Source organism: Dendroctonus ponderosae, unplaced genomic scaffold (genome assembly GCF_020466585.1).
Source record: "Dendroctonus ponderosae isolate FM_Combo_2020 unplaced genomic scaffold, Dpon_F_20191213v2 Dpon_F_20191213_1, whole genome shotgun sequence".
Lineage (NCBI taxonomy): Eukaryota > Metazoa > Arthropoda > Insecta > Coleoptera > Curculionidae > Dendroctonus > Dendroctonus ponderosae.
Window position 1 is genome coordinate 39,954,789 of NW_026017110.1, and position 6,980 is coordinate 39,961,768.

General features: G+C 38.0%; 1 long non-coding RNA gene across 1 annotated transcript; it reads right to left on the reverse strand.

Moving 5' to 3' along the window:
• Nucleotides 1-6,485: 6,485 nt before the first annotated feature.
• Nucleotides 6,486-6,974, reverse strand: LOC125505881. The gene is made up of 2 exons (XR_007282513.1): nucleotides 6,840-6,974; nucleotides 6,486-6,786 (listed from the first exon to the last, which is right to left on the reverse strand). It is a non-coding gene; the product is annotated as an uncharacterized LOC125505881 (long non-coding RNA).
• Between the last annotated feature and the right edge of the window lie 6 nt (nucleotides 6,975-6,980).

Sequence of the window (6,980 nt, forward strand, 5' to 3'; positions counted from 1 at the left end):
CACACGAACGCCCTTTGACGACTTTAACAAAAAAGACCATTAGAAACCAGACACTGCAAAAATGGCAAGAGCGATGGGATCACAATACCCAGAAGGGGCAATGGACCAGACGCCTGATCCCAGACCTAAAGAAATGGGTTAACTGCAGACATAAAAAAAGCTGTTACCATCTGACCCAAGCAATGACTGGACATGGGTGTTTCAAGGACTATCTTTGGGGAATCGAGAAGGCTGGCGATAATGAACGCTGGTATTGTGGGGAGCAAGATACTGTAGAACATACGCTTTTCGTGTGTCATGGATGGGAAAGCATTAGAAGTGCAGCAACAATTGTAGATGCCAAATCACCGAGGCTAATACAAGACATGATAGAATCACCAAGAAAATGGAAAGAGGGAGAAAACATAATTAAACAAATATTGACGGAGAAGGAAAAAGACGAAAGAGATCTCCAAGGACAGGAGAGTGTATAGTAAATGGTGAATCCCTTTTCTCTCTTCTCTATTCTGACGTAAATCTGCAAAAGATGCTTCCAGATGGGGGTGTGGGGGGTTCTGGTCAGACCACAGAGAGGAATGGGTTTAGTCGGTCGGCGTCTGGGGAAACCCGCGTCAACCCGACACTCCCTCCGTCCAACGGCCCGAACAACTGGCAAGCCCCCGCCGCAAGTTCAACAGACGGGGGGGTCTGACAAGCAGATTCTTAAACCTCTCAAAAAAAAAAGGTAGCAGTAAATCAGATCGACTACATATTGATGAATACAATGTTCCGGAATTCAGCTAGGATAGCACACATATATTCTGGAGCGTATGTAAACAGCGACCACAATCCCGTCCAAAAAATAATGCAGAAAATCGAGCCGAGCACAATAATCGAGGAGAGGTGGACAGAGATGAAAGGTGCACTACTAGAAACACAAACAAAATATATTGGTTTCCATAGACAAGCGAAAAACAACACTGGATGACAGACGAGATTTTAAAAATGGTGGAAGGGCGGAGAAAGCACAAAACAAGGAGCGAGGTTCAATACAGAGCGCTAAAGAAAGATATTCGTGGAAAATGCAGAGAAGCGAAACAACACTGGCTGGCTGAGAGATGCGGCGAAATAGAACTACTACAGCCAAAACACGACCTGCATAACGTACACAAAAAGATCAAGGAAATGACAGGCAGTAATCGCAAAAAGACCAGCCGAATACTGAAAGACAATAACAACATCGTACTTATGGGACCTGACAAAAAATTGAAGTGTTGGAAAGAGTATGTTTTAAAACTGTTTAGTGACGAACAACCGGCACAACACCTCCAGGTAGGTGAGATTAACGAGACGAGTCCTGGCATCACTAAAGAAGAGGTAAAGCACGCCATCCTAGTGCAGAAGGATGGAAAAGCTGTGGGGCCCGATGAAGTAGACGCTGAAACCTTAAAACACTTGATCGACGTGGACGGCATAGGGTTAAGCCGCCTAAAAGACCTGTTCAACGATATTTATAGAACAGGAAAATTACTCTCGGAATGGCTAAGGTCAACTTTTGTCACTTTACTCAAAAAACCATACGCGTCCCAATGCGATGATTACCGCACGATAAGCTTGATGTCTCGTACTAAAAACGTTTCTGAGAGTTATACATACTCGCATATTCAAGAAATGCGAACAGGAAGTTGACGACACTCAATTGGGCGTCAGAAACGGATTAGGAACGCGCGAGGCTCTATTCTCGCTTAACGTACTTACACAGAGAGCACGCGACTTGAACGTAGAAATATAAGCCTGCTTTACAGACTACCACGAAGTTTTTGACTGCGTGCAACATAAAAAATTTGCAGAAATCCTCAAAAAAACAGGGTGGACGAGCGTGATTTGCAATTCATGACAGAACTCTACTGGCATTAGACAGCTCAAGTAAGGGTAGAAACAAAATATCGGAGGAGATAGCCATAAGAAAAGTTGTGCGACAAAGATGCATATTATTTCCGCTACTCTTTAGTCTGTACTCGGAAAGGATATTTGCGGAATCTCTTAAAAACAGCAGCTCTACATTCAAAATCAATGACAATACAATTAGCAGTATAAGATATGCCGACGATACAATCGTTGTTGACAGCAAACTGCCTGAACTCCAGCAACTTGAAGTTTGTTGAGTACAGCAAGCGTTATCGACTTCATATAAACATTCTCAAAACGACTTATGGTTTCCTCGAAGGTACAAACACATGCTAACGTTCGAATACATAACAAGATCGTTGAGCGGGTGTCATCCTTCAGATATCTGGGGGAACTAATGTGTGATAGTTGCGATTCGACGGAAGAGGTACTATCAAGAATTGAACAGGCCAGGAGGACGTTTAATCACATGAAGAACTTTCTCTTTAAGCGTTACCTAGACTTGGGTCTTAGAATCCGAATGCTACGCTGTTACGTATTCCCCATCCTGTACGGCTGCGCAAGCTGGACCATCAACCCCTCGTTACAAAAACGCATTGCAGCTTTCGAAATGGATCTTTATAGGACAATATTACACATAGCCTTGATCGAGAGAGTAAGAAACACCGAAGTTCTGAATAGAATACAGAAGAACAAGGAGCTGATGCTAACAATCAAAGAGCGTAAACTAAGGTATATTGGACATATAGTAAGAAGTGACGAAGATGAAATACTTCGGTTAATCATCGAGGAACAGATTCAGGGGAAGGGAACAATAGGTAGAAGGAAGAATTCCTGCCTCAAGGACCTACGATGATGGCTCAGTAAAACATCATCGGAAATAATCAGAGCGGCTGTGTCACGAGTAATTATTGCCAGTTGGATTGCCAACCGTCGAAGGAAGACGGCGCAATAAGAAGAAGAATTGTTATCTTTCTTAAAAACCTTATTCGGTTTGGTCCTTTTATTCTCCGTTACGAACAACAATATCCATCACAATATAAACACTACAACTTATACCAAATTACTAGAACCCTACTGAAAAGCAAGAAGTCCATGATTTTGTCTGCAAATAACATTAAAACTGTCCTGGAAAATGCACCGGATAGATAATATGTCTGTCTTGTCTTGTATTGCTTCTAAAAGCTACATATTAATATGAACAAGATAACAAAACTATAAAAATTTAACTCGAATAACTTCATCAGGAGAAAGTTACATTTCTAAAGCCGGTAAAAAATCTAAACCATTTTGCAATTTTCGCATATATGATATAGCTTCGTAATTATGATTTATATGCAGTCTACCCTAATATTTGGATACCGCCCCAACAGAAACAAATAATAGGATGTTAACTTCCTCCTAAAAAACGTTCTGTTATTTCCAGTGACTTCAGCTGTGTTCAGCCTCAATTAATATTAATCATCACCTTCCACATAAAAATATTTATTTCTATGAAACGTCAAATATTTGCCAAATCGCTTTAAAATTATTTAGCTTGGATATTGCTGAATTTACCTTGCAATCTCCGAAACTATTTTTAATATAGGTTAGGCATCCTGTTTGGCGCAGGGAACTGTAAAGTTCGCATCATTGTCGGATGCATTCTCATAAATGTGTTGTAGGTGCAGTATTAACCGTCAACGGATTTATGTGTTTACGTGTACGGGATAAAACACTAAATTACGCTTAATTTTCAATATTGCTGCGGGGCACTCAGCCTACAATTAAATGCTTTTACCATTTTGATGCGCCAAGTATTGCAAATGAAGCACAATATGAACAAAATTTATTTACGAGTGACAAGAAATATTATAAAAAACTGTATGAGGAAATGAATGCAATTAAAGAGTAGTCTAAAGTCGAGAAAATATCCTGAAATTCTATCAACTAATGAAGTTTAATTAATTATTTATTAAAGCCCATCGGAAGATCATATTTAATCTCGTTAACACGTTTTGATGAAACTCGCTTTTATGACCGAGCCCTATCGTGTGTAGCTTTTTCAAGTAATCTCAAAGACATTTTGTGCAAGTTCCAGATGGTCAATTCACAGGCTGACAAATTTTACAAGTTATTGTGATTACCGTTTGCTGCCACTGTGATCGCCTGTATGTCTGCCCCGTGTATGCAATATTATCTAAATATAATATAGCCTTAAATAGGACCAAATATATGGTCGAAACGTCGGCTCTTTCAAAAAAGTAAAGCGTTTCTTTTCAATTGTCCCAAACCTGCTAAATTAATCCCCACATCTATAAATTGCGGTAGCTAATACTCAATAAGTGATTGTAAAATTGCCAACAGACATTTTTATTAGACTCAATGCTCAAAATGAAATTGAAAAACTTATACCATCAGCCGCAAAAACTAGTAAGAATCAAGTCGAATATGATTTTACAAAGCTCTTGGTCAATACGAGTAGATGTCCAGTTATTCTGGGTCTATAATCATTGCCGGGTAAAATAGACCTGCTTGTCAATAATATTATTTGAAACTATATCCATACGATTTAAGGATCTTTGTATTTCTTCAGTTAATTTTTATAATGTAAATGATGAATGTTACATTGCTTTATACTGCTTTACTTACTTTACGAATAAGATCAAATATTTATGAAGTTAAAATATCTGCACACAAAAACCACAAGCCAAGCTATGCATTTTAAGCTAAAAGCTAATTATTTCAACAGATTACAACTGATTATTTTTAGCAAGTGCCGCTAAAAGATTTTAATCAAGTAGCGTTAGGAACTTTATAGAAACTTTATTATTTTGAGTCAATGTCATATATCACAAGCCCAAGATTCCATGGAAAAAGAGACTAATATCTCCACACCGTACTTTACATATTAACTACGTAGCATTAAACACCATGCGAAACATCGGTTTGAAAAAATACCAAAACGAAAAAGTTGGCACCAAAAACACGTACCTACCTACAACGCAAAGTTGATGGTGGCCAATATATCTCTGGAATTATCCAACATCAGAGAACGTTCGAGACCTCTATTTCAAAAACCATTGTATATTTTACTGAACATTCCAAAAAAACTGGACGGGATGACTATTCTATTAACAAATCTCAGTGAGCTAAATTTATGCTTGTTGGGGGCTACATAAAATTATAATTTTAGTTCTTCACCATGTACAAAACTGTGCCGACAATAACTTACCTTCGAAATAAATCCAAAGTATGCGTCTGCCATTTATGTCTGACGAACATTAAACAAGCTAATCCACTTCACTGGATTAATATGGCCTTGATCGCTAAAACGGGAAATATATTTGTTGGCTCACCGGCCTGAGGGAATAGAGTAGAAATGTAAGTGACTAGCTAGAATATAAAAAACGTGAATTGTTCTGAAGTCAATCATTCTGAAATGGTGGAAGTTAGTGCTTGTGATGAAGGATAAATGGAAGATATTAAAAATTTTGATAAAGATAATTGTAAAGAGGGTGATTTCGTATTAGTGAAATTTATGGGGGGCGAACGATAAAATGAATTCTTAACATTACCACATTTGGTGCTCTTACCTTATATAGAAATTGTAAGTTTTCTATTTGTATTTTTCTATACAAGTCAATTTCAAGCTTTCTGATTTTTCTGGATACTGTAAACGATCGTGACATGTTGTTAAATAAACTTTGTCTTTATAGGGTCTCTGTTGCTCCCACGTACTACTACTACTACTAATGCGATTAAACAAATTATATGCGACATAATTTCGGCTGTCCCTTGACTGGAAAGTCATTAGATGAAAATCATAGAAAAGGCCATTTTTTTCTCGCTTGTTTCATTATTTCAGATTGTTCAAACATACATTTTCGTCGACTGTACAAAGAAACAGTACGATTCTTGAAACAAAACAGTGTAATGAGTTCTATGAAAATTACCAAAAAAATACATTTATGATTTATGCTCTTCTCGACTAAAGGTTAGTTGCTAAAACACAGCCGTGCTTCTGAATATTTGGACACGTAACTGACTGAAATTGCCACAAAAAGTGTAGGTAAACGTACGAAGGGTCGAAACACGCGTGTCGCCATATGGTGTTAATGAAAATCTGAAGACAACTCGCCCATAACTGCTGAAAGGGGAGACCGGCTTGCGGTCAAAATCGCAAAATGAAAAGAATATTGTGTAAAACAGGTGTAGCGAGATGGGATTCGAACTAATATTGGTTTTGCAGCACCTTCTGCTGTATTTTTGAGAGACGTTATTTTCTTAATGTGATGAGGTGTTCCTCAATCCAATCCAAAATCCGGAAACAAATCCGAACAATTTTTCATGTGAACTGCGTAATTGCATCTATATGCACTATATGCACACAACCAAAATTATATTCTTTCAGTTCGGAGGTTGCTTTGCGGCTTTTAAACCCACGATTAGAAGTTTATTGGTTTTTTACAGTCTAATACTAGATAAATGTCAAGAATTAATCAAAAAATTCAACCTCCTGTATGGTAAATGTAAAAATTGTGATGTCCAAACTTATACTGCGAAAGACATAAAAACAGATATCAACTTAAAATTAGACATCTTGTGAATTAATAAAAAACTATTGAAATCAACTATATTCACTAATAAATGTTGAAATCAATCAAGACTCATCCGGCGTATGGATGACGCCATATCCCACTTTCCGAAAGTAAAGTTAACGTCGGTTAATTTATCATGCCCACCTAAACGGTTCGCCAGATAAATTTTACCTGATCCATCTTGTTTACTCTAGTAATGGACCGAATTCAGCGCCTGTTATAAAGTTATCATGGTAATTGAGACGAGTGGGAGAGTCGCTTAATCATTGTCAGACTCAGCCTGGCTGCAAATATTTCTAATGGGCACCACTGGATACCACTATAAATAAGCAAAGTATCGGTTATCAAAACACAATAGGAATAATGCCGTACCAAATACTTGTTTGAGACCTAGTTAATCACCGAAATCGTTTGGCATCAAAATAGCTATTTATGTACCAAGGGCGTTACGGACCTTATAATGCCCTGAGGGCCGAACTAGCCCGAGGGCCTTTGGCCCGAGGGATAGGTTTC